Below are 8,385 nucleotides of genomic sequence, written 5' to 3'. Positions count from 1 at the left end.
TGCGGGTCCGGGGCTCCGAGGCCTCCCGGAGGGGAGACGGGGCGCCCGGACCAGGCCCAGGGGGTGGGGGCCCGGGGCCCTGCGGCGCGGAGCCGCGCCCCAGCCGGTTTCGGGCTCGCGAGGGTGGGGAGCCGGTGCCCCGCAGCGGGCGGGCGGGCTGGCGGGCGGGCCGTCAGCTGCCCGGCCCGTCGCCTCCCTCCCCGCCCCCCGGCTTCCTGCGGAGGCTGCGGCCGCCATGTTGTTGTGGGGCTGAGGCGGCGCCGCGGAGCCCGGGCGGCCGTGACAGGCTGCGCAACAGGTTCGCTGTCGGCGGCCGGCGACGAACCCGGCGGCGGCGGCCGAGCAGGGTCTCCGGCGTCCGCCCGCGCCCGCGCTGCTGGGGCCGAGGCCGCGGGGTCGCAAAGGGACGTGCAGGAGGCGCGGCGGAGGCGCCAGGTGGGTGAAGCGGCTGCCCGGCTGCGGCAGGGCGCGGGCAGGTGCGGGCGCCGGCGCTGCCGCCGCGGGAGGCTCCGAGGGGCCAGGACAGGGTCGGCTGCGCGCGCGGGGAACGCAGACCGCGGCGACCGGTTCTCGGGAGCCGGGGCTGCCCCCCGAGCTAGGCCCCTGGCGGGCTTGGCGGCGCCGGGCGGAAACCTCCGGCCCCGGGTTCCTGCCCTCAGGTTCCTGCCCCCGCCGCGCGGCCCGGGGACGCCCAGGGGCCGGGACCCGGCTGACCCGCCTCGGCGCCGGCCCGGCCGCGGCCTCTCCCGGCAGGTGCGGACCCGGCCGAGAGCCGGGGGCGGCTTGCCCCTCGCTTTCGGGGTGCTGGCCGGAGAGATCCCTTCGGGGCCCCGCACGCTCCCTCGGGGACCCCCTTCCATTTTCGCGGAGCTGGTGCCCCTTCTCGGTGAAGCTCGGTGCGGAACCAGGTGAGCCGCATCCCGGTGCGTCCCAGCCGCCGGAGTCACGAGAGGCCGGCCAGCCGCTGGATGCTCGGCGCCACCGCTCGCACCAAACCAAAGTTGGGAAACGTTACAGTTTGACGTGAGCGTCGTTGACGCCGGGGTTAGACAGGAAGCGCGGAGAGACGCAGCCCATTAGGCCGGAGTCAAGTTTACCGCTGATGATTATTTTTTAAAAGACGCCTGCATGTGCGGGGTGGATGGGTAAACCGAGGCTGAAACTGCAGAGGCTGTGCATTCCGTAGGCAGGTGCTGTGCTTTATCGTTAAATGACTGCCTATGGCAACTGTTCCTCATTTGAGACTTGTATTAATTATGAATTAGGAATATTTTTGATAGAGGCAGCCAGTTTTTGGTAGGGACTAAGGTTAACACAAAAATGATTGCTTTACTAAGTGCTCTAGTTCGTTATTACTACTGTTTACTTGCTTACCCAGAAACAGGAGAGGGTGACTTGAAATTTGCTGCTGTTTTAGTCAGATTAATTTAGGTAGCACAGACTCTGTAGGTTAACTTCTTAAGCCTTTCAGGAAAATGATTTGCCTCTCTCCCTGTGCTGGTTTCCTAGGTTGTTAATTAGTGATAAAACCTAAACACAATCTAGAAACATCACCTGTACATAAATTAATAATGATGTCCCTCAAATTTTAAAGATAGTAGCAACTCTGATGCGCACACCTTTAGGTTTGTTGTTGTTGTGCCTGTGATTCCCTTGTAATTTCTTTTCCCCCAGCTTTATTGAGATATGATTGCCAGATATCCCTTGTCATTTCAAAAGTATATAAAGTGGAAGTTGTTTTTAAAAGCTTAATTTAAGAGCAAGCAGAATTTCATGTTTTTGAAGGACATGGAAAAAATGTGCAGTGCTGCTGTTGTAATGTAATATTTATAAGCAACTGAAAAGCTTCCTTTTTTTTTTTTTTTTACCCTATAATGCATGTAATTATTCCTCTTGCTCACCTTTATAATGAAAGATAGAATTGTCTGAGAAAACTTGACCTTTACTGAATTATTGAGCAGGGAAGTACTATTGTTAGTTCAACACGTCTCAAGGCAAACATCCTGATCTCTCTTGAATATGAGGAAACGTGTTAGGCATGCTCTGGGATTGGAAATACAGTTTAAATTTTTTTTAGTTTCACAAAAATTGAATAGTATAAGGAACCATCATACATCCATCACTCAAACTCAGCAGTTTTCAAGATTTTCTTTATGCCTCTTCTTTCTTATCTTTATTGTTGGCCATTTCACCCTATATACTTAATAATTCTCTCTTTTTGAAAGTGGAAAATTTCTTACATAACCTTAGGATTTTTCTTTTTAAAGTAACTTTAAAATAGAATTTCACAAATGTCCATGTTTCTAGTAAGACAGAACATTTATGGGCCATCTCCTTTAATGACTTTCTTTAGTATTGAAATATATTTGCCATGCCTGTCATTTATTATACGTATGTGTGTGTGTGTATATATATATATTTAAAATATGTTTACCTTGATTGTCACTTACCACGTGCTGGGCTCCGTGCTGTTTTACATAATCATTTAAAGCTCACAAACACTCTGTGAGTAGTTATTTTCCTCCCATCAAATAGATAAGTGAAATGTTAACCTGGAGGTTAACTGACTACTCTAGGTCTCTGAGCCAGTAAGTACAAGAGCCAAGGTTTCAAACCCAGACCCTTGTAACTTTAGCACCTGTGCAGGTATCTGCTACACTCATCTTATTTCAGAATTTTTTTTTTAATGTCATTTGGGCATTCAGTAAATATTTGTTGAGTAAATGAATGAAAGTACATGTTAGTCCACTGATGAGTAGCATTTTTATAACTATGTTTATTTGTACAACTGTGTTTACTTGTGAAGCACTTATACAGGGTGTCCCCCCAAAAATGTATACACACTTTAACAGCTGATAGCTCAATTTTGAAAATGAAATGTACTTAATAAACACTGCTTTTATAATTATTCAAAGTGTGTGTATACATTTTTTTGGGGACACCCTATGTTAACAAGTTTCAGAAATTATTCAGAATAAATTAATTACAGTACTAAAATGTGATACATTTATTACCATAACTGCATTTGCTTGTGGGTTCTTTCTTGGGTTGGGGGCGGGGGCTGGCTTGATCTTTTTAATACCTTATTTCTGGAAAAAATTGTGGAATAACTATATTTGAAGAAAGACTAAAAAAAGGTAGACTCTTTTAGTGTGCTAATTGTTGAAGGCAGGATTCCAAGTATGAAATAGGAAAACATTCATTATTCTGTAAGTGAATAGATCTAAAAGTGAAGATGCAGGAGAAATGCTGTATTTTTTACTTAAGTTCATGCCATGCTGTAACTGCGGAGCACAGTGATGAACGTCAGAGTTGGCTCGAGTGTGCCTGTGGGGATTCTCGAGAAGGAAGAACTGAACTGGTCTGAAGGATCTGAGGGCAGAGAGGAAGTGGGGGAGGAAGGGAGGAAACAGCAAAAATAGGACAGTGAGTAAATCAAGAAATAATGTATTTTTTACAACTCTAAGAGGGCAACATATTTCATTTGCAAATGTGTAGTAGTGTTTTGAGAACTTCCCTTAAGAAATAATTTCACAGCTGTATCAGAACACTGAATGACTACGTGTGGAGCTATTCAGCAGTGGGTATAGTAGACACTGAGGTATGTGCTACCAGATGGTAGACATTTCCTTGTTTCATTTAAGCAACTGTTTTATGTCTTCTAGATCATTTTTCTTTACTAATACATATTTAGAAAAGTGTATGTGGTTTAATAACATTTTTATTTTCATTACTATAGTAGATAAGGGTACAGACTTTCAAGCTCACAGCTCCAACACCAAATAGTTGTATAACTTAGAGAAATTTATTTTAATTCTGGAAGCTGGTTTCCTCATCTGTAAAGTGGGGATGATAGTTTTGTAGTATGTAATGGGAAGTGCTTAGCACAGTGACTGCTACTTAGTGTGTGTGCTTAAGAAATGATACCTATTTTTATTCCAACCTGCTTCAATGAGAAATTTCAAACTAAATTAACCTAATCCTCTGTGTGTGTGCGTGTGTGTGTGTGTGTGTGTTTTTTAACCTAGTGACTGAAAAAGAAATTAGGTTTTTTGCCCTTAAGTTTTTATCTTACCTTCAAAACAATCCATATAGGCACTGGCTTTGGCAGCACATGTGCAATAAGCAGGCTGGAAAATAGAGTAGAATTGACCCACAATCCTACCTCCCAACAAAGAATCTGCCCTTTTAATCCCCTTAATTTGGGGGAGGGGGCACCAAAACCATAGCCTAAAGGAAGAAATGTATCTCTTCAAAATGTTTGAATCCAGGTGCTTGAATAACTTCCACTTTTCAATGGGAGGAGTGCTTAACTACTGTGAGGTTGATAATGGTGAAGACTGGTTCAAGAATGGTCCGCAGTGTCAAATTGCAGATCCTGCATGGCTAAGAATCCAGCAGGATTTGCACTGACAGTTTGGAGGACACTTATAACTGTTGCTTTATCATTTCTTTTTGTTTAAACACCTTGGCATAGTTAGTTGGACACTTTTCACCACCCTACTCCTCCTCTGTGCTTAAAAATGACCCCATAGCCTTGGCCGGTGTGGTTAAGTGGTTAGTGCATCAGCCCACATACTGTTCGGTCTCAGGTTCAATTCCGGGTCAAGGGCACATACCTGGGTTGCTGGTTGGATCCCCACCCCGGGCTGCATGAGGGAAGCAACCTATCAATGTGTCTGTCACATCAATGTCTGTCTGTCTGTCTCTCTCTCCCTTCCTCTTTCCCTTCCATTCTCTCTAAAAAATCAGTGGAAAAAGTATACTCAGGTGAGGATTAACCAAAACAAAACAAAACACAAAACTCACACAAAAAAACAAAAGACTGCATAAATATATAAGAAGTAGGTCAAGTTAATAAATTTCACAACTTATGTCACACTTAGCAAGTATAAAATACTTTTGGTGAATATAAGTGAGAACTTCAAGATTAATGAAATTTGCTGAAAATGGTGCACTAGGAATTAATGCACGTGTAGCATTCATTCTCTGACTTTGTGGTAAGTCCTGGAAACCCAAATGGTAGAAAAAAGACCCTTTCTCACTTTATTGGCATGTTCATCTGTTTGTTATTTCTAAGAATTCTTAAGTGTTAAGAATAGTAACTCTTGCCTGGCCGGGCTTGGCTCAGCAGTTAAGCATCGACCTAGGATCCAGGCAATCAGGGTTCGATTCCTGGTCAGGGCACATGCCCGGGTTTCAGGCTGCAGCCGATCAATGACTCTCTCATCATTGATGTTTCTGTCTCTCTCTCTCCTTCTCCTTTCCTCTCTCTGAAATCAATAAGGATATATTAAAAAAAAAAAAAAAAGAATAGTAACTCTTGTCCTGGCCAGGTGGCTCAGTTGGCTGGAGCTTGTCCCGTACAATAAAAGGTTTCGGGTTTGAACCCTGATCGGGGAGCACACGGGAGGCAACTGATTGATGTTTCTCTCTCTCCCTTTCCCTCTCTCTCTAAAACCAATTTTAAAAATGTTTAAGAATAGTAAATCTTTGCCATATAGGTGTAAATTTTTTCCAAATTTGTTTCTTACTTTTGTTTATAGATTTTTATAGAACCTCCTATGTATAGCACTATTTTAATTCATGATATTTATTAACTCATTTAATTTTTACAACATCCCTATGAGGTAGGTGCTATTATTAGTTTCCATTTACAAAGTCCTCTGACACTATCTTTTAAATTCTCAAGCAGCTTTTTCCTCTGTGTTTGCCCATTTCTACTCCCAGTTCTTAAAAATCTCTTTTCTCTTCCTAGCCTACTGGTTTACACCTGTTTTTTAGTTCTTCATGACTCATTTTAGGAGTCATTTCTTCTGGGATTGCTCAACTAACTCTTCCCTAGTTGCTTAAGGCAAAGTTAGGTGCCCATCTTCTGTCCTTTATACCTGTAGCACTTATGGAATTCCAAGTTTTGGGTTAACTGCTCTTCTCTATTCCCTGCGCTAATACATTTTATACAGGTGTTACACATCTGATGGCTCAGTAAATATCTGTTGATTTGAATTAAAGGTACGCATGGTGATGTTGGTGATACTGAGAAGAGAATCAGCCTTCCAAGTATATAGTAAAGTAGAGAAACTTACACAGAGGAAGTAACATTGGAACTGGGCTTTGAAGGCCAGTGGGAAGGAGGGAGGAAGGGAGGGGCCCAGAGACTAAAACTGAGTGAAAGCAGATGTGGAAATTTCCCATTCTGGGAATGGCATGTTATTTAGAGTGGTTTTGAGGATTATTAATCTTGCCTCGTGGAAAAGCCTGATGAAATAAACCCTTCTTTCACCCCAGTATACCTTTTCTACTGTTCAGAATATTTTAATTTTCCTTCTAAGTCTCTTCTCCTATGAAACAGGGCTCAATTTGTCATCTGACTTTTCCATTTTTCCAATGCAATGGGGAAAGTTGGAGGGCTCTGATGTAATCTTGATAAGATTTTTTAAATGCCCAGGTAAGTTTGGTGAATTGGTGGGGTGGGCACACTGGAAGCCTTAGGGGAGAGAATAAACCCTGAAGCTTTTGTCTTTGGAGACTTCAGGTTCCATTCACATCTTTCCCTGACTTAAGTTAACACCTTTGATTAGACCTCAACTCCTTTTCAGCTGTCATTGTTTCTGTTCTGCTGGCTTTGATAAAAGACGTTCTGCTCTTAACTTACTAGTTTAATTTTGGGGTATACTGATTGCTGATCTTAAGAATGGGTGAGCACTTTATACATTAACAGTATAATTTATTTGTCATTTAAAGTAAACATTTTTCTAAGTCCCTTTTCTCTTTAAATTTAACTTTATTTCTCATTATGTAATTTAAATATTTTCATTATGAAAATGATGATGCTGATTGAAGAAACTTTGTAAAGTAGAAGGAAAAAGTCATCTTAAGCCCAGCAACCATGCCAACCACATGTTGGTGTCTCCTTCCCACCTGTCTTTTGGTTTTGTTTATTACATACATATTATTTTACATGTCTTACAATACAGCATTGTATCCGGAAACATGACTTTTGCTGTCTGATTGGGATTTTAGTTCCAGTTTATCCTGTTATTAGCTTTGAGTATAACAATCTCACTAAGCCTCAGTTTTTTCTTCTTTAAAAAGAGATTTCATGATAATATTTATCCATAGTGTTGTTATGATGATGAAGAGATAATGTATGTTTAGTGTGACCCTCTCGTAATAAATTATCCATAAATATAACAATAATAGTCAGGCCTTTCTTTTGGTTAGGTTAGCTAGGGTGTCTGATCCGGGCTGTGCGTGGAGGGAGGGGGCGGATCAGGGGCACTGTTTCTTTTCTGAAATAATTAAAATTCAATTCGAAAAACACTTTTTTAACATTCTCAAGGGCAGTATGAAAATTTTTATAGTGAGGCTCCTTTAAAATGTTATTTGTCTTGGGCCATCCCACAGTTGTTGAGGGGCTCTGGGCCTTCAGGATGTCCCTGATAATAATGAAAGCAGTAACAACATGTAAAGGCCTTAGTGTAGAGCTTGGCATTTGGTAAGTATTCAGTGATTGTTGGCTGCTGTTATTTTCATAATGATAAGTACATATTTATATTATGTCATACATTTTAAATAATAAAAACATAACCAGTTTCCATGTTATTACATGGTCTAGCTGAACTTGTTCTTTTTTAAAAAATAGGTTTATTGAAATATAATTCACATATCATTAATATGATTTAAGTGGCAGCATAATACTTGGCTCAGTTCATTTCCCCATTGTTGGACTCTCATTTCTAATTTTTTTCTATAATAACAATACCTATAGTGAATATCTTTATAAATAAAGCATTTCCCACATTTATTATTTCCCTGTGACAGATTCCCTGAAGTGAAATTATTGGCTTATAGGATATGAACGTTGGTAGGATTCCATATATTTTTGCATTGCCTTCTGAACAGCTGTACTAATTTGCACTCTCATGAGCTATGTCTACAGCATTTATTTCCTCTCAACTTTACAGCCCTGAATATTAGTCAAGGCTTACTTTTTTAAAAATCATTTTATAATGAGAAATAAAACAAAACTTCATTTGCATTTTCTTGATTATTAGTGCTGTTAACATTTATTAACCAGTTCTGTTTCCTCTTTGGGAAGCTATTTATTTGCGGTCTTAGTGTTTTCATTATTTATTTTAATACCTCTCTGTACATTAAAAATACTGACTATTCCTATTTGTTTACTTTTGAATTTTATTTTCAACAGAAGTTTAAAATATTTATATAGTTGAATCTGTTTATTTTTTCCTTTGGGTTTTCTTGAATGGTTTCAAAACTTGGAAAGTTATCTAGGTCTCAAAGAGATATTTTACTTGAAGGTGAAGCATCTATATGAAATTTTTCCCCTCTGTACTTCTTATTTAAGCCAAGTGAATAGTTGTG

General features: G+C 41.4%; 1 protein-coding gene across 2 annotated transcripts in view; it reads left to right on the top strand.

The window, feature by feature from the left end:
* Positions 1–347: 347 nt before the first annotated feature.
* Positions 348–8,385, top strand: part of ITSN2 (intersectin 2) — a 94,417-nt gene continuing 86,379 nt past the window's right edge. The window contains exon 1 of one of the 2 annotated variants that reach the window (XM_087823399.1): positions 348–435. The gene's annotated coding sequence lies outside the window, so the exon portion shown is untranslated. The remainder of the gene's footprint in view (positions 436–8,385) is intronic. The other variant, XM_087823396.1, reaches the window with a different exon arrangement.

Source organism: Miniopterus natalensis, chromosome 13 (genome assembly GCF_054644295.1).
Source record: "Miniopterus natalensis isolate mMinNat1 chromosome 13, mMinNat1.hap1, whole genome shotgun sequence".
NCBI lineage: Eukaryota > Metazoa > Chordata > Mammalia > Chiroptera > Miniopteridae > Miniopterus > Miniopterus natalensis.
This window is presented reverse-complemented; position numbering and strand designations above follow the sequence as displayed.